At 55.9% G+C, this 23,406-nt stretch overlaps 1 protein-coding gene across 1 annotated transcript in view; it reads left to right on the top strand.

Annotated features, from left to right (window-relative positions):
* The first annotated feature begins 3,598 nt into the window (after window positions 1–3,598).
* Window positions 3,599–23,406, top strand: part of MGAT3 (beta-1,4-mannosyl-glycoprotein 4-beta-N-acetylglucosaminyltransferase) — a 40,286-nt gene continuing 20,478 nt past the window's right edge. The window contains exon 1 of the mRNA XM_064283507.1: window positions 3,599–3,659. The gene's annotated coding sequence lies outside the window, so the exon portion shown is untranslated. The remainder of the gene's footprint in view (window positions 3,660–23,406) is intronic.

Below are 23,406 nucleotides of genomic sequence, written 5' to 3'. Positions count from 1 at the left end.
GGAGGTTCAAGTTCACCCAGAGGTGCCTCAGAAGAAAGGCCTGGCAATCTATTTCCAAAAAAATCAACCATTGAAAACCCTGTGGAGCACAGTTCTACTTTTACACACAAGGGGCCACCATGAGTCAGAATCAAGTTGGCAGCAACTGGCTTAGTGGTTTAATATGCATTCATTCATTCACTCATTTTTTTCTCTGCAGATATTTATTGAGCACTTCTCGTGTGCCCAGCCCTGCACTGCTGCAGAGATGGTGGGGGGCTGACACACTACCCCAGCCCTCTGGTGGAGCAGTGCTGGTAGCTAAGACAGACTGGGTGCCAGGCCCGGGAGGGCCCTGAACATGCAGGGACGCATTTAATCCTCAGAACAGCTGTATGACAGTGGCATCATTATTCCCATTTCACAGACAAGGACAGAGAGGTAAGCAACTTACACAAAAACCTGGACTGAAGCCAGATCTCTGAGTCCTGAATCCAGTAACCACCATGCCATGCGACCCCTTCAAATATGCCCTTCCTCCTCCCTCTGCCCCATGGGCCAGGGCTGGGGGCACAGGGATGGACAAAGATGTCTGCTTTGCATCTTGTTAAAAAAAAAGAGAAAGAGGGAGAGGCGAGCTATTAAGAATAATGGGTTAGTTTTTAGGTCACAACAAAATGGCTTCATGTCAAAAGAGCTGCACTAAAAAAAAAAAAGTCACAAGGGCCAAATACTTAGAGGCGGACTGGTTAGCTGGGGTCACGGCCATAGCAATGGCCAGGGCTGGGGCTGGAGAGGTTTACTTTCCACTGGACACCTTTGGAGCCCTTGTGACACAGTGGTTAATAGCTATGGCTGCTAACCAAAAAGTCGGCAGTTTGAATCCACAAGCTGCTCCTTGGAAACTCTATGGGGCACTTCTACTCTGTCCTATAGGGTCACTGTAAGTTGGAATCAACGGCACGGCAACTGGTTTTTGTGGTTTTTTTTTTTTTTTTTTTGGTTTGGTTTGGACTCCCTTTGGTGTGTTTTCAAATTTGCACTATGTACAGCTATTATCCATACTTCCAATGTAATTAAAAATGTTAAAGGACAAGAAGGCATATTGGGGTTCAGACCTCATTCCAGACCTGCCAGGTTCGGTCTTGCGGGGAGCAGAGCTTGCCATGAGAAGGAAGAGCACCAATTAGGAAACAGATGAGCACTACGGACACCCACCATGTAGCGGCCAGGAGCGTGAGGCACAGAAAGCCCTGCTCCAGGCTTTCCAGACGTTACCTTGGGCACATGGCTTCACCTCCTCCCCTGTGTTGGGGTGGGGAACGGAGTGTGTGATATATTGTCTCCAGCTTGGTGCCAGGCAGCCAGTGTCAATGGTTCAGCGAGAACAAGTCCAGTGCTTCTCTCATGGGCTGAGGGAAGCCAGGGGCACAAAAGCAGATTCTTGGGGGAAGTCAGGGGCAAGGAAAACATCTCTGAGGTGGCCCTGTGTGATGAGCTCATGTCCCCAAGCAGAGGGCACAGGGCAGCAAAGGCAAGCAGGGCCAAAGGTGAGCAGTAGTGAGGACTTAGTGGGGGGCTGTGAAGAGAAAGCTGGAGAGGCAGGTGAGGGAGAGGAGGAGGCTGACATTTAGGGGGAAGAACAGATAGGATTTGGGGCAAGTGACAGAGTACCTGAAGCAAGGGAGTCATGGGGTGGTGCTAATGGCTCAGGAATATGCCAAGAATGGAGGACAGCAAACCATGGGCCTAGGTGTGAGCTAGGAACGGCTTCACATTTTCAAATGGCTGAAAAAAAAAAAAAAAACCAAAGAATATTTCATGACATGTGAAAATGATATGAAATTCAAATTTTAGTGTCTGTAAATAAAGTTTTATTGGGACGCACCTACGCTCATTCCTTTACATATTGTCTAAGGTTGATTTTAGGCTACAATGACAGAGTTGCCACAGAGACCCTGTGGTCTACAAAGGCTGAAATATTTACTATCTGGCCCTCAGAGAAAAAAAGTTTGTCCACCCTTGCCTTAGAAGGAGCCTCCAGGGAGATGGGAGTAGATGGATGAGGCTGGAGAAGAGGGCAGGGTCATATCGCTAGGCCCTCCTTGTAACCTGCACAGGCACTGAACTTAAGGTGAGGGCAAGTGGGAGCTACTGAGGGTTCAGGCAGGAGAGTGACCTGCTTAAGTGAATATTGTAGAAGGGTCAGACCTGTCTGCTTGGCAAGGATGGACGAGGCTGGGCTTGAGGTACTGGCAGAGGAAAATCAGCCTGAGGTTGCTCCAAAGGTCTAGCAAAGGCTGCTGGGACTGCCACCTTTGCTGGGACCTAGTCTTGAAGTCCTTTCCCTGTCACCTGGCACCTGTACAAGGCAGGGGCCGTGTGACATGCCTGCATACCTAGGATGCCTTGCACAAGCAAGTGGATTTGGCTGCTCTGTGGCCCCGGAGTGAAACTGCTGCAAGGGAGGAGGTGTAAGAAGGCCACCTTGGAGCCCTGGACAAGTGGCCTCAAGCAAAAATGTGAGGACCCAGGGTGGAAATGGTGGTGGAGAGGATGTGGTGGCCAAGCAGCAGGAGAGGATGCTTAAGAGCTGGGCAGGGCCCATAGGACCTCTGGTGTCAGAGGATTGGGGATTATCACCTGGAGTCGCAGGGCCAGATCCTGAAGATAGTAAGGGTGCTTTGGGCATGTGGATGGATGGGGGTGTGGGGGGAGGCAGGCACTTTCAGGACCACACTCCACGTGGACCACAGGCCTGTGTACTAGGCCTCCCACACCCCAACGGACTGCACAGACCTGTGTAGACACTGCTACAGGCCCGGCATGTGCCACAATACAACGCCAGGCCTTCCACAGGGTCACAGATGTGTGTACACAATCGCAGCTGCCCAGAGCCCTGCATGCACAAGACGTACAGGCCTCTCTGCACGTGGTCAGACCTGTGTACACAACCACAGTCCAGTTACCTGCATGCACAGCCGTCAGATCCACACACACGGTACACAGATCTGCATGCCCATGCACACATAGACCCGAGTACACACCAAGTCACGCAGACCCGTACCCACGGATACGCACATCCACCCACGCACACAGAAACGGACCCGCGGGCCCATGCACACACCAGCGCGCGCGCGCACACACACACACACACACACACACACACTGACCCGCCCCGCCTCCCAGCGCACACACAACCGCACAGGACGCACCGACTGTGGGCCGGCGCACGCACGGTCACAGGCAGGGCGCGCGCACACTCACACCGGATCGCACAAGCCGGAGGCGCGGAGCGGCGGCGGCCCGAGCCTGCGGTGCGAGCGCCCCTGCCCGGCGCGGCGAGCGGGGCCCCGGCGGCCGGGCAGAGGCAGGGCGGGCACCGAGCTCCCCGGCGGCGGGAGCAGCCCCTGCGCCGCGGCCGGGCCTCGCCGCCGCACCCGCGCCCGCCCGCCGCTCCGGGCTCCGTCGGGCGCCTCGGGGCGGGGGGGAGGGGTGGGGGCGGGGACCGGCCGGGCCGCACCTCCTGCGATGCCGGGCGCTCGCCGCAGCCGCCGCCGGAGCCCGGGATGGGGCGAGAGGCTGCGGCGGACGGCAGCATCTCCCCGCCGGGGACCCCGGGGGCCGCGGAGCCGCCGCCGCCGCTGCTGCCGCCGCTGCTGAGACCCGGCGAGCGATGGGTGAGTTGACCCTGGCGTCCCGGAGCCCCCGCAGCCGGTCCAGCCCCGCGTCCCGGCCCTCCGCCTCCTCCGCTGCGCCCCCATCGCGGCTCCCACAGCCCCCTCCCGGAGCGTGACCTTTGGGGGCGGGAGCTCCGGGCCTGGGGCCGGGGACTCTGCGCGCTTCGGGCCGAGGTGGGGGGCGCCCCCTCCCCCAACCCGGCTGCTCCGCGGAGCTGTCCCCGGCCCCAGAGGGCATAGCCGCCTTCCTCCGAACCCCTCCTACGGCCTGGGCGGGGGGCGTCCCCGAGGCGCGGGGCCCGAGCCCGCTTTGTGCGCTGCGCCTCCCCCCTAAGTCTACGGCGCGGCGCGGGGCTGGGGGCGGGAGGCCTCGGCGCCCGCCTTCCCCACCCTGCGACCCCGGGCTGCGGCGGTGGAGGCCCAGGCGCGGTCTGGGTGCCGAGCGGGTGCGGAGGCCGGGACTGTAACTGCCGGTGGGGACTAGGGAGAGGCGAGCGGGGAAGGAGCCCCCAGCCTTTTCCTAGGGGAGGGGGCCTCCCGCTCTTGCACCGCACTGCCCAGGGCGGGGGAGGAAACCTGGCTGGGGGAGGGCGCTATAAATATCTGCAAATAGTGAGTTCTGTAACCGGGGGTGGAGAGGGGAGCGCGCCTGGTGCTGGGGATGGGGGGAAGAGGTGGAGGCGCCTGAGCTGGGGTGCAGCGAGGAGCAGAGGGGAGTCCCAGTCATCCCTTGTGGCCAGCCCCAGCAGATGCTCCACAGGAGGTGTTTGCAGGAGTGCTACCTTAGTGTGTGGGGGGGTCTCTCAGACGCGGGGGGGGGGGCCTCTCCCACATAGCTCTCTTTTTCACTCCCAGGACACCTGACCAAGAGCTGCCTTGATGGGGGAGTGTGGTTCCAGTGTGTCATCTCCCCAGGCAATTGCTAAAGGCCCAGGCACAAGGCCAAGCATGGGGATGGAGAGAAGAGCCAGACAAGGCCCCCACTTGGGGGGAGCTGGCAGTACTGTGGGTGGTTAGAGACAGGCATGGGGTCCTAGGGAAGTGTGAAAGGGGCTCCCAGCCCAGAGGTGGAGGAGGACTTTCTGGAAGAGATGATGACAGGAAATTGGAAGAGTTGGCCAGATGGAGAGAGGTGGGAGCTTTGGCCAGGTGGAGAGAGGTGGGAGCGTTGGCCAGGTGGAGAGGGGTGGGAGCATTAGCCAGGTGGAGAAGGTGGGAGCATTAGCCAGGTGGAGAAGGTGGGAGCGTTGGCCAAGTGGAGAAAGGTGGGAGCAATAGCCACGCGGAGAAAGGTGGGAGTGTTGGCCAGGTGGAGAAAGGTGGGAGTGTTGGCCAGGTGGAGAAAGGTGGGAGCGTTGGCCAGGTGGAGAAAGGTGGGAGCAGTGGCCAGGTGGAGAAAGGTGGCAAGGGCATTCTGGGCAGAGGGAACGGCAGGAGCAAAGTGAGGGGGATATGAGAACGCTTGGTGTGTATTGAGAGGTGGAGGTAGGAGTGGTCAAGCTCTGTGAGTGAGCAGAGTGAGAAGGGAGTTGAGGTCAGGTGGAGATCTGATGGAAGGAGGGCCAGGTGGAGGTAAGGCAGTGTGCCACACCGGGGAGCTGATGTTCGCCCCTGAAAGCAGCGAGTTGCTATGACAGGGCTTGGAGTGATGCTTTCTGGCCCCATTTGAAGCTCTGTCCAGTGTCCCTGATGGGGATCAGGGCTGCTGGACACACAGCCGTGATCCTTTCTACTGTGGTAGCTGGACCGCTTGAGGTAAGTCAGCCTTCTGAGCCCCAGTTTCCACATCTGCCCGAATGAGAGAAACTCCTCAGGGCTATGGAGAGGAGTGAATGAGATGATGCATGGAGGGTACGGGTACCTGAAACCTAAGAAGTACTTAGAAATCACTGGCTGCCATGTCGGTATTATTATCTGTAAAACGGGGACACCTGGTGCCAGCTGGCAGGCCAGGCCAGCTTCACTGGTGGTGGTGAGGGTCATGTGAGGCCTGGATAGGAACAGGAGGGTGTCAGGGGCTGGGCGAGCTGTGTGTCCTCATCCTCACGTTATTCTGGGAGGAGAGGAGAGGAGTGGTGAGGAGCTCTGGAGGCAGGGTGGTCTGCAGAGACAGCCACCTCTTGCCCCTGTGGACACCCACTACCTTCTGGTCCCCAGCCAAGGCCTTCAGAGGACCCTGCTCTGCTCCCTGAGGCCAAAGACTCTTTGTTCCCCGTCCTGCGTGATGTAGCCCCCCACAACCAGCTCTGGCCCTCCACGTGGGGATCAGGGTTCCCTTTCAGAAATTTCTTTAGACATTCAAGCCAAGAAACACGATACCCCTCATGTGGGGGGCACTGTGGTGGACAACCAGGTACAGAGGACACAGGCTTTGCCCACAGGAGATTAGAATCTAGTTTGCCAACAGATACCACTGGGCACCCATGACCGGCCCAACCCTGTGCTGCTTGGGGGTGGGGAGGTGTTGTTGCAATAATTGTGCCATGAGGCAGTCACGTACGGAAGTTAAGAGCAACGATTCCAGATCCAGTGGCTTGGGTTCAAATTCTGGCCCTGCCGCTTTTTACTGTGTGACCATGGACAAGTGACTTTGCCTCTCTGTGCCTCAGTTTCCTTGTCTCTAAAATGGGGATGATAGTGATAATTACCTTGTTTGAGTTGTAAGAAGATAGTCAATAAATGTGCGCAGTTACTGTTTGGAAGGAGCCTAGGTGGTGCAAATGTTTTGCAATCAGCTACTAACCTCAAGGTTGGCGGTTCGTACCCACCCAGCAGCTCTGTGAAAGAAAGACCTGGTGATCTGCTTCCATAAAGATTACAGTCAAGAATGCAGAACGGAATTTCAAAATCTTGTGGACTCTAGACTTTCTGGAGCCATGGAGAGTGGATGAACCCCTGAAACTATTGCCTAGAGAGAATCTTGAAACCTGAAACTGAAAATATCCCCTGATATTTTAAATATCTTCAAACTTAACTAATATAACTTAAACAATAATTTAACTTAACTAATAAAAAGGTTCTGCTTTGAGCATTATGTTCTTTTGAGAACTATCTATATGGGATTGAATGGACAACAGCAGCTAGAAAGGTGAGATAGGAGCCTTAAGGGGCAGTGAGTTTATGTTCATGGGGGAGGAACAACTCAGAAAAGGAGGGTGAGAATGGCTGCACAACTCGGAGAATGTAATCAATGTCACCGAATTGTACACGTAGAAATTGTTGAATTGTTTGTTTTGCTGTGTATATTCTCAACAACAACATAAAAAACAAAATTTAGAAAAAGGAAAAAAAAAAAAAAGATTACAGCCAAGAAAACCCGATAGAGCAGCTCTACTCTATGGGTTGCCATGAGGTGAATTGACTCCATGCAACAGGTTTGGTTTGGTTTATTCCTATTTGGTATGTTTGTTTGGCATGTGAACTCAAACATACCAATGACCGTGAAGATGGCGCAGGACCGGCCGATGTTTTGTTGGGTTACACGTAAGGTCACCGTGAGTCCGAGCCCACTCAATAACAATAACATTACTATTCAGCAACAAAAAACATTACTATTTGAGCAGCTCCATACAGTTTCGGTGGGTGCTCACCGCTCCCCTTCCAGAAAGAGTCTCCTGACTTGTGCTTGCCTCCTTGGAGACCACACATCCCTTTCCAGAGGCTACATGATTCATACCCTGCTGTCAGTGAGTCCCATGGGCAAGGTCCTCCATTTTTGTATCCAGTACCTGGGCAGGGGGCAATGGTATGCTGGCAGCCAGCTCTCTGGGGGAAAAAAAATTCATGATGGGTAGTGCTCACCAGTTACCATGGTGTAAATCCTCCCAGCATGGCTGATTTCAAGCTACCAGTGGCTTAACAACAGTCTTACAACGGGAGCCAGTATCGCCAGCCCCAGCACCCAGGCATTCAGTAAGTGCTTAATAAATGATGGTTGAACAAGGAGGAAAGACCCCAGAGACTGCCCATGGGATGGTCTTGAGGAGCTGCTAGGAGATATAAGTGAGAGGGTTTTGCTGGGGTTTGTGTTGGACAAGCCTGAGAGCCAGGGGCAAGAGGCCACACTTAGTAACTACCCTCTGCCCTATTTCTACCCTCAGCAGGAGTACCCCATCCCAGCTCCCCCCTCCCCATTCTACCCCCACTTACTGTGTGGGACGGAGTGTAGAGGGGACAGAGTTTGCAGTGTCCTCTCTTCCTGAGGTCCCGCACACCTCTGACCCTGACTCGCATCTGCTCCAGCCCCTCCTACCCCCCCCCCAGGGTGCCTCTTGTCCTGCAGGACAAAGTCCTCACCCCTTGGCCTGCCTTAGGGTCCTGCACAGAATGGCCCTCCAGACCTCCAGTTCCGTTCTTTGCTTACGCTGTTCCCTCTGCCTGAACGTATTCCACCCCGCTCCTGCCTGTGTTCCCTGAAATTGTCACCCATCAAAAGCCTTCTTCTGTGCCTTCTCCATGATGCCAGGCCTCACCCCAAATCAGACAGACACTCCTCCCCTGTCTGCTGTTACTCCTCTGCCTTATAGCCCCCCAGGCATGACCGCTGCTTGCCTGTAAAAATATGAACAGTTAACATTTATTGTGTTCTTAGGTCCCTGGGTGGTACAAACAGTTTGTGCTTGGTTGCTGACTGAAAGATTGGCTGTTTGAATCAACCTAGTTGTGCCATGGAAGAAAGGCCTGGCAATCTGCTTCTGTAAAGATTACAGCCAAGAAAATCCTATGGCGCTCAGTTCTACTGTGTAACACATGGGGTTGCCGTGAGTCAGGATCAATGGCAATGGGTGTTTTTTGTTTTTTGTTTGAGTTTTAGTGTATCCTAATAGTAACTTTTTTTTTTTTTTTAATAGTAACTTGGAAACCGTGGTGGTGTAGTAGTTAAGTGCTATAGCTGCTAACTAAAAGGTCAGCAGTTCAAATCCACCAGGTGTTCCTTGGAAACTCTATGGGGGATTTCTACTCTGACCTATAGGGTCCCTCTGAGTCGGAATCAACTCAAGGGCAAAGGGTTTTAATAGTAACTTGAAGGTGCCATGATAATACCCCTTGACAGATGGGGAAATTGAGACATAGTTTTTGTTAGCAGTGATCCTTTACATTGTAGCTGGTACGCCACAGGCTCAGGGAGGCCTGTGGGAGACCTGGTCTTGCTGTAGGCTCAGCCCATTTCTTTCTTTCTTTTTTTTTTTAATTGTGCTTTGGGTGAAGTTAATTTCTCATTCAACAATTTATGAATATATTGTTTTGTGACATTTGCTGCAACCTCCACGCTGCGACAGCACATCCCCCCTTTTACCCCGGGTTCCCTGTGACCATTCACCCAGTTCCTCTTGCTTCCTGCCTTCTCGTCCTGCCTTTGGACAAGAGCTGCCCGTTTAGTCTCATTAGAAGCACTCTCCTGGTGTGTATTGTTTTTTGTTTTATAGTCCTGTTAATCTTTGTCTGAAGAGTGGGATTCAGGAGTGGTTTCAGTTCTGAGTTAACGGAGTATCCAGGGTCTGTAGTTTCTGGGGTTCTTCCAGTCTCTGTGAGACCAGTAAGTCCGGTCTTTTTCTGTGAATTTGAGTTCTGTTCTACATTTTTCTCTTGCTCTGTCTGGGACTCTTTGTTGTGTTCTCTGTCAGGGCGGTCATTGGTGGTAGCCGGGCACCATCTAGTTCTTCTGGTCTCAGGCTGGAGGAGTCTCTGGTTCCTTTGGTCGTTTTGTCCTGTGGGCTAGTATTTGCCTTGTGTTTTTAGTTTTCTTCATTTTCCTTTGCTCCAAGTGGGATGGGGCCAATAGATGTATCTCAGATGGCCCAGCCCATGTCTTTAGCATGTTTGTTATCACACATTTCTCTGATTTCCACTGGACTGTCAGCTCCACAGCCTTACAGGAGACCTCAGTAATACACAAATGAATGAATAAATGAGTGAGTGAGTGATTCATAGCCCTGCCATTCTGCCACTTCTTCTCCCTTCCCCATCCCTGGTGGACCGAATGACCCTCCAGAGAGCCTTTGAACATGGAAGAGTGGACATGGGGGCCAACAGGAAGGGTTAATGCCCTCACCTCCAGGGGGAAAGCGAGTCTGAGGGAGAGGCAGGGGCTGCCCAAGGCTGGATAGATGTCTGCCCAGAGGCCTGGGAGCCCCCTCCTGTGGTCTAGAACGGGGTTGATAAAGGAGCTCAAGGCCTTGCCCAGAATCCAGGACATTAATGGGGCCCAAAATACTCTTCCTGGTGCAGCCAGAGGTGGAAATTCCCTTACTGGCACACTTTTCTATATTAAAAAAAAAAAAAAAAAAAGGAACAACAGAAATCATTCACACACCTAATTACTCCATTGTTTTACAAACTTAGAGCTTATTTGGCTCAAGACTTTGGTGCCCGCTAAAGTGGGCATACCCCAGAACAGAAGGCCTGGGTCAGCCAGACACCCGGCCTCCTCCAGGCCTGCGCTCCCCAAGCCTCTCTGGGTAGACGGGGGCTTCCCAGACGGAGCAGCCATAGCCAGAGGTTGAGCGCAGACGGCAGGCAGGCACAGACTCAGCAGATGGGTGGCTTTTGAGGCTGTTCACCCTACCCTGATCTCCAGGTCATAACAATTTGCTGCTATTTATCGAGCACTTACTATGTGCTGGGCGCCCTGCCAAGCACTTTGCAGGCATTATCCCAGCGACGCCTCACAACTTCCTGGAAGGTATGAATTATTATCTCATTTGGCAGTTTGAGGGGCCCCAGGGTCCAGGGCTCACAGCCGGGAAGAGGCAGGGCTGGGATAGTGTCCAGTCTATAGGATCTCTGTCGAGCCCTCCGGGCTGCCTGTCTGGCCCCTTGCAACACCCACCTCTCCAGTCTCCTGGCCTCCAGAGGGGCTTCCTCCAGGCTGCCCTCCCTGTGGCCCTTGTGCCACTTCCCGCCTACCCACCATCCTGGGGCCCTGCCTTTGGAAGCGGTGCTCAGCCTTACCTGGGTGATTTGAGGCCGCAGCCAGCCCTGCTGAGTCAGAACCCTACTCCTGGGAAGGCTGGACATCCACAGTTTAAAAATGCCACTCTGGAGACCTAGAGGCCCATGGATGCCAAGAACCACTGCCCATGTGAGCCAGGCTGCCTTAGGAAACCCCCTGGGTCCCCACAATTGGCCCTACTGTGCTCCCAGCCCTTGCTCCCCCCTGCCCCAAGCTCCTCACACCCCATGCCGTCCCCGCAACCCATTGCTTCAGCCCTGGCACTTCTGCCACTGGCTCCTTGGGACGCAAGCTCCAGGCTGGACATGGGCCCCCGCCTCACCCAGAGCTCGCTTAACAGTTGTGGCGCGTCCTCCTCTGCCACCTGGGGCCTGGCGTGCAGTCTGGTGGATTGTGTTGGGCGAACAATGGTGGCTGCCGCAGGAAAGGGGGGACAGAGCTGCTGATGAGGGGTTGGGCTGGGCTCCCGGGCCCAGCACAAGAGTATACACAGGGCTGGCACAGTGCCTGGCACAGAGAAATACCCAAGTATTTCCTAAATATTTGTTGAATGCTGCCTTCCAGAGTAGCAGGGAAGGGCCACTTCCGGGACCCACGTGGGATGGCTGGTTTAGGTGGAAGGTTGAGAGGTACCTTCCCAGCCACCGCCCAGGACAGTGACACTAATTAGTTAGAGTTGTTATGTATGGCGAGGACAAGAACTAGATGCTGGTGCGTTCTTGTGTGATCTCCTAGCTTCTCAGGAACCCAGGGCAGTGAGGCCAGCATAATCCTCATTTCACAGTATGCAAGCTGAGTCCCAGGCAGGGGGTGACTTATCTGGGTCCCACAAGGCAGCCCTGTGGCACAGAGCCTACCTGATGGACGAGCAGTTGACAGACTACCTTCATGCACATTATCTCATTAGCCCTCACTGGGGCCTGAGGCTGTCTCTTCTTCACCTGGGCCTATGCCCTAGGGCCAGCAGACCTGCCTGCGTGGAGGCATGGCACTGAGGGGTGGGCAGTGATAGCAGAGCCTCTCCGGCAGTAGGAGGTGCAAGTATTGGGGCGTTGGCACACGGTAGGTGTTGGAGAGCCTGCTTGGTCTGTCGGGGCAGAGCCAGGCTCATTCTTGGCCCTGTTGGAATGATTATTGCCAACTTGGCCCTGGAACAGCCCTGGACAGTCTTCCATCTTGAAGCAGAGACCCAGAGAGTGGGGGGTGACTCACCCCAGGTCACAGCCGCATGCCCAAGGGGTGCCATGGCCACGGGGCAGGGCCTGGAGTTGGGCAACAAGCCCAGAGGGTGGGTTCCAGCCTTACAGAACGACTGCTGTGAGAGTCACTGAAGGGTCATAGGACAGTCACACATGGGAGAACTGACCCCAGTGAGGGTGCCTCACAGGGCATTCAGGTGAGCCTGTCCTGCATCCAGGGTTCCCAGGTGATTCTGGGCCTGGCATGTCACTGGTATCAGATATGTGGGCTATAGATGAGCATGGCAGTGGCCCTGCACCCACCACAATGGGGGAGGTGTGTGTGACAGAGCTCATGGCCCACGCCTCAAGGTACTTGCACATGGGCAGGATGGACACACCCCACATCCTTGGGGGTGATGGCATCAGTACCCCCGCCCAGGCTAGAAATCCAGGTGCTGTTTTCTCCTGGGGCACAGCTCCCACCCTTCCCTCCTTCTCTGCTGGGGGGAGACCCCACCCCGAGGGTGGCCAAGGCTGCCCCTCATCTTGGCTCCTTAGGACACTGCTGGAGGGCAGGGCAGGCCAGCCACATCTCCCTGCACTGAGGATCTTATGATAACTCGGGGCCTGGCAGGAAGTGTCCAGGGAGTGAGGGCAAGGGCCGGCTAGGGGAGCCTTCCTGGAGAGGTCCCCAGGCCCAGCAGCTGGTGCTCCCAGCATCAGGGGCTCACTTTGCTGCTGTTCCCTGTCTCGATGGCAAAGGGAGAGACCAGAGGTCCTTCTGGCATGGCACCTGGAAGCAGCTAGGAGGTACAGGCCAGCCCTGGTAACGCACATCAGCCCAGAGAGGGGTCCTGGCTGGGGGCCTCGAGGCTGTGTGACCAGATGAACCCACCCATTTCACAGAGGGAACATGGAGGCCCAGGTGCCCAGGTGCACTTGGGACTTGCCCAGAGTGCCATGGAGAATGGCTGAGGGTCCCCTTTGTGGCGTGGAGGGGGAGTACCCAGGTCTGTGTGGGAACATTTCTTGCTACGATTGAGGTCAGGGCTGGGGCGGATGAGAAGGATCTGGGAGAGCCAGGTCCCCAGGCTCAGGTCTGTATGTCAGTCCTTCAGCACAGAGAAGGACAAAGCTTGTTAGAGAAAAATGCACGGATCACCCAAAAGTTGGCAGGAAGTCCATGTCGATGGTTCATTCCAGCAGAAAGGCGCACAGGGAAAAAAAAGGCTTTGAGAACTGAGGACAAAATGTTAGCCCAGGGGGTGGCGGGATGGTGGTGAGGGTGTCCTGTTGAGGTGTGCTTTCTAGATATTTCTAGAATGTATGGGAAACTTTATAACCAGGAAATTGGAGTTACATTCTGAAAGAGAGGGAAGAGAAGGCATCCTGAGAACAGCCAGCTCCCCACGTGCCTCATTCTGGGGTCACCTACTGGTGGGCAGCCTCCGTAGGACTGGCTGTGGGGTCTCACTGGGTAGGAGTTGCTGGCCTCAGGCATTTTTCCCAGAACAGATGCGTCTGCTGCAAATAGCCTGCGTTCATATCATGCCTGGAATTTGGGTAAGTGGGAGCCCAGGCCTGGAGCACCTGGGTGCAGTCCTCCAAGAATTCCATCCAAATACCTCTGAGCTCCTTACCATGGTACACCCTGGCCTCTGGCCCTCTCCCCCTCTTCCCTATACCCCATGCTCCAGCCAAGTAATGCCAGTTCTGGACCCCGCCTGGAAAGCCTCTTGGCCCCCACCCCAGGTCCTGCCCATTCCTCCACCTGGCGACTATGTAATGATAAAGTTGGGTAGTTATGTAATGATGTAATCTGGCAGCTATGTAATGATGTAGTCATCCTCCATGATGTCATCAGCCCATCAGTTGTAAGGGGAGTTTCCTGGGGGTGTGGCCTGCATCCAGTGTATGTATGGACGTTCTGGCAAAGCTCGCTCACTTGATCTGGACCATGTATCTGGCTCATTGTCATCTGACCCCTGGTTTTTGAGGCTTGAGCCAGTGACCTGCCATATTACCTGCCGATCTTGGGCTTCATCTGCTTTCACAGCCCGTGAGCCAACAGCCTGCTGTCTTACCTGCCGATCTTGGGCTTCATCAGCTTTCACAGCCCGTGAGCCAGCAGCTTGCTGTCTTACCTGCCAATCTTGAGTTTATCAGCCCCTGTAGCTACTTGAATCAGGAGAAGCCTCCAGCCTGATACCTGACTCAGACTTGGGACTTGCCAGCTTCTACAACTGTGTGAGGCATTTCCTTGAGAAAAACCTCTCTCTGTTTTTTAATATATATACATGTTATTTTTTTTTTATACATACGTATGTTTATATGTGCTTCAGAAACCCTGGTGGTGTAGTGGTTAAGAGCTACGACTGCTAAGCAAAAGGTCAGCAGTTTGAATCCACCATGCGCTCCTGGAAACTCTGGGACAGTTCTGCTCTGTTCTGTAGGGTCACTATGAGTTGGAATTGACTCCATGGCAATGGGTTTGGTTTATTTTGGTATATATGCTTTACTGGTTTTGTTCTCTGTAGAGAACCCAGCCATCCTGCCCTTCCTAGCCTGAGGTGAGCCCCAGCTCTGGGCCAGGCCCTTTGTCTCACCTCAGTCCCAATGCCAGGGTGTGATCTTCACCTTGACTGATTTCTCTTACTGACTCCAGCCTCAGAACACCTTTTGGCTGCCTTTCTACAATGTGGGTCAAGTTCACCTTGTGGTGAGTTCTTTGTAATCACCTCTGAGCCCTGATCCTGGGTGGGGGCTCAATCTCTCTCCCCCTCCCTTTCTGACTCTGTGCCTGGTGCAGAGCACTTGTTCATTCAGTCATTCAGCCTTTAGACACTTATTCACTGAGTGCTCTGTGCCAGGGCCTGGGCTGGACGCTGGAGCACAGGTCTTGCCCACGTTAGGGCATGTCTGTATGTGTGCATAGGTGTGTTTTGTGTACCTCACCTGTGTATGCACAGGTGAGCATACACTCAGTAGGAGAATCTACGCACGCTGTCATACACAAATGTGTGTTCCTTAGGCTGTGTCCGTGTATAATCTTGCGGGTACCCCAGGCGTGCCTGGTTAATTCATTCAGCAAGCGTTTATGGAGCGCCCACCAAGGAGGTACCGGGCCCTGCCCATCTCATGGGCTGTTACAGCGCAGGCTGGTGAGGGCTGGTACGGGGGCCACGGTGGGGGGCGGCGGGGGTGGTCAGTGAGGCTGGGCGGGGAAGGGCATTCCTGCCCGGTGTGGGTTTGTGCTGTGGTGCTCTCCGTGGCCCTCCTTGTTCTAAAGCACCATGAAGCGCAGTTGGGCTGTGCGCCCAGCTACTGCGGGCTGAGGGGAGAAGCCAGTGCCCTGAAGAGGAAATATGATTGGAGCCCACAGATCCATGGACAGGCTCAAGAGCCCGTGACACAGGAGAACTCGGGGCCCCGGAAGTAGAACTCAGCTCCTACGGAACACACTCCTAGAACACAGACCCTCTAGATTTGGACCAGAGAAGCTGGAATACAGAACTTAGGGGAAAACATGGAGTAGCACACCTAGAATATGGACCTTCCAGAACTCGGAACACTGATGTCAGCTAGCCGTGGGAGGCCAAGTTCAGACCCTCAGTGGTCAGTGGGAAACCAAGTTCCAGAGGGTGTGGGGAGGCCTTGAGCCTCAGTGTGCAGCAGAGCCCAGCCCCGTAGCTTGCTGGATACATGGCCTTGGGCTGGTCCCTCTCCAAGCCTGAGTTTCCTCATCTGTGAAATGGGGTTGTGAGGATGAACTGGGATGGGACACATTGCTTGGGAAGAGGGGTCTGCCCTTGGTGCCCAGGGTCATCCAGGAGGTTAGTGGTGTTGCAGAGACCAGAATCTTGGCTGTTCGATGCCAGGAATTTACTTTCTCACCCTGTCGAGAAAAAAAAAAACAGAATGCAAACCCATTGCCATTGAGTCAATTCCAACTTTTGGTAACACTATAGGACACAGTAGTCAGTTCCAACTCGTGACAACCCCATGTGTGTCAGAGTAGAACTGTGCTCCATAGGGTTTTCAAGTGGCTGATTTTTTAGAGGTAGATTGCCAGGCCTTTCTTCCTAGTGTCTCTGGGTGGACTTGGACCTCCAGCCTTTCTGTTAGCACCTGTTCGCACCACCCTGGGACACACAGCCCCCAGCAGGAGGTTAATTTTGATGCTCAGATTCCTAAATTGGGGAGGAACTCTTCCATCCTCTGCCACTCCAGAGGCTCCTCAGAAGACAGGCCTGGTGATGTGCTTCCAAAAGGTCAAGGCTTGAAAATCCTGTGGAGCAGTTTTACTTTGCACACACAGGGTTGCCATGAGTTGGAATCAACTCGACAGCAACTAACAACGACTGCCACCTCGGAGCTCCAGGCTTTGGGCTGGGGCCATCTCATGGCCTCCAGATTCTCCAAGGACACTGCAGGTGGCTGGGCGACATTGTTCTCCCCTTTATGCTACAACGAACAGGCCCAGAGAGGGCAGGGGACTTGTCTAGGGAACTCATCCCACAGCTGGTCAGTGGCAGAACCAGGGATTGCACTCATTCCTTCGCAGAGCAGCAGCTGGTTGAGCACCTCCTGTGCACCATGTGGTGCTGGGCAGTGAGCACGGGGTAGGGGGCTAGTTATACCCCTTGGCGGGAGACCCTGACGATCCCACTTATAGCTATCCCATCGTTGTCCACCTCCTTCCTTCCCAAAATTCTGCCCAGGCCAGTGTGGGTGCTGGGTGCTTTGAAGGTAGAAGCTGTTTCCTGTATCTCCCTACCTCCCGCCACTGCTGTTCTGAGCCTACACCAGGCCGGTGAGCCCAGCAGCGTCCAACTGGATGGCTCAAGTGTGTGGATTTGCAGCAGGGGTCATTCAGTCATTCAGTCATTCAGCAAACTGAGGTTGAGCAGCTCTGTGCTTGGGGCTGGGGACCCAGTAGAGTGGACCACCCAGCCCCAGTGTGGGGCAGGCCAGGTGTCAGTAGTGAGATAGCCTGGCTCTTTCTGCGGACTGGAGCCAAGGAGGCCTCCTGGAGGAGGTGCAGCCTACTGAACCCTCCAGAGACAGGCACAGGAAGGGGAGAGTAAGATCACACAGAAACTGCCGAGCCACCTTGGAGGGTTTGGACTTTATCCTGCGGATGGTGGTTTCTAGCTGGGAGGGACAGAGTCAGATGTGACTTTTGCTGGTCTCGGGACCAGGCTGGGAGCTCTGCAGGGAGGCTCTGCAGTTGTCCAGGTGAGCGCTGGTCTCAACTCAGCTAGCTGGGACAGCGGGCCAGGGAGAGAAGAGGCTTGGAAACTATTCAGGAGGTGGGGCCAACAGGGCTCGGTGACAGACATGGGGGGAGGGTCAGCGTAAGAGGAGGACTTTGGGTGGCTCTCAGAGTCCTGGCCCAGGCTGCTGGGTAGATGAGGCCCAGAAAGAGAGGTATCAGGCATGTCGGAGTTGTCAGAGCGTCTCTCGGTGCCAGGCACAGGTCAGAGGGTATCAGCTCAAGTTGTCGGAGGACTGTTTGAGAGAGTCTTTAGCCTTGTTTGCCAGCCCAGGGACCTCAGAGGCTGAGTAAGTTCCCAGGTAGGATTTGGAGCAGGCCCTGCGGAATCCTGAAGCCCACCCCCCACCCCACGTGATCCGCATCTCGGGTCCTTCCACCTCTCCCCGCCTTTCTCCCTCAGCCCAGCTGACCCTCAGACCTCTCCTGACCCTGCTGCCAGCCACAGAGGTGAACACACACCTGCCGTCCCATACACAGGGCAGGTGCCTGTGGAAGCAGCCCTTCTCCTCCCTCCTGGGGCTATGCAGACCCACCATGGCCCTGCCCCATGCAGGGCACCCCCTTTCTGGCACAACGCTGCTCTGAGCAGGGAGCGCCGGACAAAGATTCCCCAGCCGTCCCTTGGGATTCTGTCATCTGCCCAATGCTAGAAGGCCTGGAGGACAGGGAAGGGGTGGGGCCCGCCCTCCCGCCCCTCCCCCAGCCGCGGCCTTCTGGGCTGAGAGGGAGCTGAGGTTCAGCTCTGAAGTGGCCCTTTGTACATTGTCCTCCTCCACGGGAGGGGGCTGGCACCACCAGGGCTGTGGGGCCAGGATGGTGCTGAGCTCAGCCGAGTAGGCTGGGTGGGAGCTTCCTCTAGGCCTCTCAGGCAGGGGAGAGCACCCCACCGGGTATGGGTGGGCGCTGGCCGGCCTGCTGCCCTGGCCACCCCGGACCAGATGAGAATTCTCCCACAGTGTCTGTCATCACTTCTCCTAAGAGTTCCCTGCGTCTTGGGACTTTTCCGACGTCATTCAACAAACTGTTTGTGGAGCCAGGGTTTGTCCTCGGGGGTGGGGACAGCCAAAACTGGGGCCCACAGTGACCCGCTTGCTCGCCTGCTGTTGACATTCCTGGTGAGGCGGGGGCAGGGGAGACAGACCATAAACACACAAAGGATGAGAGTGTTTCCGAAGTGATGGGCGAGTTGAGGAGATGACCGGGACGGGGGGAGGGAGAGGGCGGCCTCTCTGAGGGTGGCAAGGTAGTGGCCTGAGGACATCTGAGGGAAGCAAGTGAGGGACCCTGAGGTGGGACCCACATGGGGGCTGGGAGGGACAAGAAAGAGGGCAGGGTGGCTGGGCCAAGTGGACCCAGGGGGAGGTCAGCAAGGACCCCAGGGCTAGACCCGCAGGGCCTGTAGGCTGCAGAGAGGAATCTGAGTCTCACCCTGAGTGTCTCAGGGGCCATGGGAGGGCTTCATACTGGGAGGGATGTGGCCACTGGAGACTTTGCAGTTGCCCTGGTTGCCACCAAGGCAGGAGGCCAGTGAGGAGGACCAAGATGGTGGTAGAGGAGGAGGGAGGGGGTTGGGTCCTGGGACATTTTGGAGGGAGCCCTGTGCAGAGGGGGCCACGGACCTCTCATCAGAGCCCAGAGGTCTGTGTCATGACTCTTTGGATGTTACTCCATTTAGTCCTCACATGGTTTGGGGCAGGGATATTTCCACTTCACAGATGGGGACACTGAGGCCTGGAGATATTAAGTGACCTGGCCAAGATCACACAGGGGGTCAAGAAGGGGCAGGGGCAGGATTCGAATCCAGCCCCCTTTGAGTCCAGTTCCCAGGAGCTTGTGCCTCTTAGCAGCCTCCCCACGCCCAACATTGTCTCCTGAGAGAACCGCCGGCGGGCATCTCACACAGCACCTGGCCCAGGAGGGTCCAGGAATGAGTTTTCTTTTACGAAGAGGTAGGAAGCTCTCAGCTTTCAGCCGTGTCTTCCTGGCCTGGCTTTTCCCAGGCTTCCTGGGTAAGCTGGTGATGGCCGGGAAACTGAGGCAGGGCAGAGCTGGTCAAGGAGCCCAGACCCCTGGACTTGTCTGCTTTCACTCCCTTCTCTTTCCTCACCAGGTCAGGGCAGGTTATGGTTCCGGAAGGCGGCGAGGCTGGGAGGTGGGCAAGGAGCTGCAGTTCGAAGGGCAGGTGTCCTTGGGGGCCTTACTCCCACTGACCGGTAGGATCGAAGGCCATGTGCAGTAAACCTGATGGGGCCCGACTCCATGGATGGGCAGTGCGTTCTTCTTTATGAATTGGAAGAAGCTGGGTTCTTCTCTTCCTTTAATCAGAGGCTCTGTTAATTAATAATCTGCCCAATTAATAAACACAGGCTCATGCTGCCAGTTGCCTGGGCCCCACCCTGGCTGGACCCTGGCCTCCTCTCTGTCTCCTGGGAGCCATCCCTGGCACTCCCAGCCAGACTCTCCCCATGCCCTCGAGAAGACCCTTCTCCCTGCCCCTACCAGACGCCCTCTCAGCTTTCCTCCTCACTCATGCCCAACCCCTACAACGTTACAGGGTAGGGATTAACCCATTTGACAGATAGAGACACTAAGGCACTAGGTGCCTCTCTTGCCCAGGGATACACCGTTCATTCATTTGCTGATGTTTGTTACAAACTCTTGGCCTGCCAGGCACTGGGAGGCAGCAAACAGGAACTTCCTATCCAGGCTAATGGGGGCAGTGGCAGGGGGACGTCCAGGGGGCCTTGAGCAGGTGAAGAGGGGGCGAAGGGTGCCCCCAGGGAGGAAAGGGTTAGGCTGAAGCATAAGTTGGGGGAAGGGGACTCCCTGGAGCATGGGGGTAGCAAGTGCAAAGGCTCCTAATATGGCACCCACCTCCCCAGTCCTCCCCCAAAGCATGAATGCTTGGGGTGCTGCCAGCGCCCCCTCCCGGCCCAGCTGCTGATTTATGCCCTCACCTCTCAGGAGGAGTCTGGAGAGGGCAATTCTTAACACAAAGGAGTGAATGTCTTGCTAATGGTGGACCCTTGGGCATTGAGCCAGGCGGTACTATTGGGGATCTTCTGCAGGCACCCGAGTTTTTCATCTATGGCCACCCACTGAGCCCAGCTCCTGCTCCTACCCACGGACAGCCCCTAACTCATGCTGGGGCCCCATCCCACCCTCTGCTTCCACACCCAGAAGGAAGATGCTGTTGAGACTGGGCCCACTGAGCAGCTGAGGAAACGAAGTTTCAGGCCCCACAGCCCTGAGCCGCAGAGTCAGGATTCCAACTCAGTTTCTCAGCCTCTTTCCTGTCATTCCCCTCCCCCCGCCCCCATGCACACTTTGTTTGAGATACGGGTCCCACCAGGTTCCTCTGCATAGCCAGGTGTCTCCATCCACGTCCCATGGGAAATGCCCAGCAGCCCTGTGTGGGTCAGCACAGTTCATAGTAACAATTCAGGCTCAGGAATACTGAGGATACAGTTCTTTGGTCAGGACAGTTCCTCAGCCATGTCTACAGGCAGGCCTCTCCCTCAGCCTCTGGGCCCCTTGGCCTTTGCCCTGCTTGGGAAAGCGTTACAGAGCTCTTTAGCTCTGCTGATAAGTGCCCAGAGGCACTCCTGCCTGAAGGTACTCAGCTCTCTTGGCTCTGTGGGCCCACAGGGAAGCCTACTGCACTGTTTTGCACTGGTCTCCTGGTTCTGCTATTGCTGCTTCTCACTATCTTGTACCATCTTTGGTGTTACAGCTCTGTCTCCTGGGTCTAGGAGGTTCTCAGTGCAGGGACCCCAGGTCCAAAGAATGAGCTTCGCTTCTGGCCCTTCTTCTTGGTGGTAGTGAGGTTCCCACCTCTGCTCTGGAATTGGCTCTCTTTTAAGCAGGGTGGCAATACTGACCAATCCCTTCATTAGGGTTCCATATACCTTATTTGCATGGTACCTCCCCCACAAGGGTGCCATGTACCTTATTTGCGTTGTTATCAATGCTGTTCAGTCCCCTTGGTGGGCCACAAGTACCTTATTTGCATAGTGCCACTCCATCATTGTGTGGAAGTCACAAAGATTATGGCTAGAAGGGCCATATTAAGTAATGCACCATACTGCACCTGGCCCAGAGAAGGAGCAGGGTGCGGCTCAAAGAGGCCCTGGGCAAGGGGTAGGCCATGGGCTCCATGGGTGGGCTCCCACCTGTAAAGTAGAAGCTGAAGGTACACTCACACACACAGCACCTGCACCCAGAGTGGCTCCCAGAGGGTGGGGGCTGCTTCTCGCTGCTGCTTTGGTGATCTGTGATGTACAAACAAGGAGGCTGAGGTCGGGGAGGTGCAGTGTGGTGACCCAAAGGGAAGAAGCAGAGTTGGAAAACCAGTCCAGGTGAAAGACAGAGCTGGCACCAGGCCAGGCCACCTACCCGATGCCTGTGCTTGGCATGTGGGGGTGGGGTATCACCTGTGGGAGGGAGACAGCTGCCTTAAAGCCATAAAAAGCTGGGTGTGGAGTCAGGGAGCAAGTGGTAACAGCAGGGACTGTGCCCTCACCTATGGCAGTGCCACTCTGGGGGCCTGAGGCAAGTACTGGGCCAGGGGAAGGGAGGGTGGGCAGTGGTGGCCTAGAGGGACCCAGGGGGCCTTCTCTGAGGGGGGAGGTGAGCGGGGAGAGCTGCAGCGGGCTGTGGCCTGAGGCAGCATAAAATGTTGAGATTTTGGGACCCCAGGGTAGGGTTGGGCACACCACCACTTATGGGGAGAACCCAGACTTGTCACTTGGACTCCATGAGCCTCATTTTCCTCATCTGTAAAATAGCAAAGAGAGGCAGAGGCAGATATAAGGCTAACATTCGAGAGTGAGCAAAATGCATAGCTCGACCCTGCCAAAGGGCGGCTCTGGGCTCCTCCCTAGCAGCACCTCCTCTCTCTGACTTCTACACAGGTGCAGGCTGGTGGGGGCGGCCTTGGGCACAGGGGTCTGGGTGTCACACCCACCTCTATTGACGCATGACCGGTCCAGGCTGGCTGAGTGGGGTAAGGCAGGGTAGGAGCAGGGCTGGGCGGTTGGCTGGGCTGTTGGCGTGCCCTGCTCCACACCCCTCTCTGGGGCACCAGGCTCCTGGCTGATGCCCATTGTGTAGGCCACCTGCCAGAGCCAGGAGAGTGTGACCCACAAACGACTTGTGATAGGGGTTGCCCTGGGCTTGGCGAGGCCGCAGAGGCTGTAAGTGTGGATGCTGCGTCTGTACCTTCCAACAAGGAGTCTTGGGAAGTCCCTCGGCCCTGGCCTCCAGCAGAGCTGGGGAGTGTCCTCACCACACCTGACATGCCGCTCACCAGACAACCCACACCCCCTCCTACTTGCTGTGCTGGGACTGCACTGGTCTTTGGGGGCTCCCGGAACACACGGGCCTTTGCTCTGTTGGCCCCTTCTGCAGAGGTTCTGTCCCCGCTGCTGCTCCGTGCTCGTTCTCGCCCTGGGTGTCGGCTTAAATGTCCTATCGAGGCCCCTGACCACCTGGAGTCCTCTGTGGGCCAGTTTTCTCACTGTGCCCTGTCTCCTTCGTGGGGCCTCAACTCTCCAGCCTGGCTCCCAGTTGCACCTCCAGTCCAGGCCAGGGCCTGGCACACAGCAGGTGCCTGAGGGGTGTGAGGTGAATGCCATGGAGACGGCAGGGCCGGGTGACAGCTCAGCGTCCCTGAGTGCAGTCCTTCGGGTATCCTCCCTGCCCCAGCCCCACAGGGTGTAGCTCCACCTTCCGATCCTGCACTGAGCAAGTCCATGGTTGTGCGTGGTCCTGCTGAGAGGGACTTGCCTATGAGGAACAGCCACATCCCTGAGAAGCACCGTGCCCTGAGCCTGAGATCCACTATAGTGCTCATTCCTCTGTGCTGTCTTCTGCTCTGAGCCAGGCCCTGTGCCAGCTGCCAGGCACAAGGGCTGAGTTTGCCTACAGAACAGAGGGGGCAAGATCAGTAGTTGGCAAGGTTTGCTGTGACAGGGCAAAGAAGCAGGGACGGGGGGAGACGTCATCCCTGGCTTGGTGGCCTTCCGGTGGGGAGAATTCCAGCCAAGTGTGGAACCAGGCCAGCAGCTGCTCCCCCCACCTCTCAGGACGCCATCACCTGGCAGCCCCTGCATCCCCGATGTCAGGTCTCAGACAAGATCCACACGCACTCCTGGCGTTGCTCTTCCCTTGCCCAGAACGCTGTTCCCTCAGGCTGAGTTTCTACCTCTCCATTTCTGGTTGGCAGTGTGTTGGAGGCATTTGAAGCCCTGAGGGCCCTTTTGAGCCATCACCTCTTCACTACCGCAGGGGTGGGGCAATCTTCCAGTGTCTCTCATCCCCTCCAGTGTTCACCCA

Source organism: Loxodonta africana, chromosome 4 (assembly GCF_030014295.1).
Source record: "Loxodonta africana isolate mLoxAfr1 chromosome 4, mLoxAfr1.hap2, whole genome shotgun sequence".
NCBI classification, from domain to species: Eukaryota; Metazoa; Chordata; class Mammalia; order Proboscidea; family Elephantidae; genus Loxodonta; species Loxodonta africana.
Note: the sequence above shows the minus strand (reverse complement) of the source record. Positions and strands in the feature narration are given on the sequence as shown.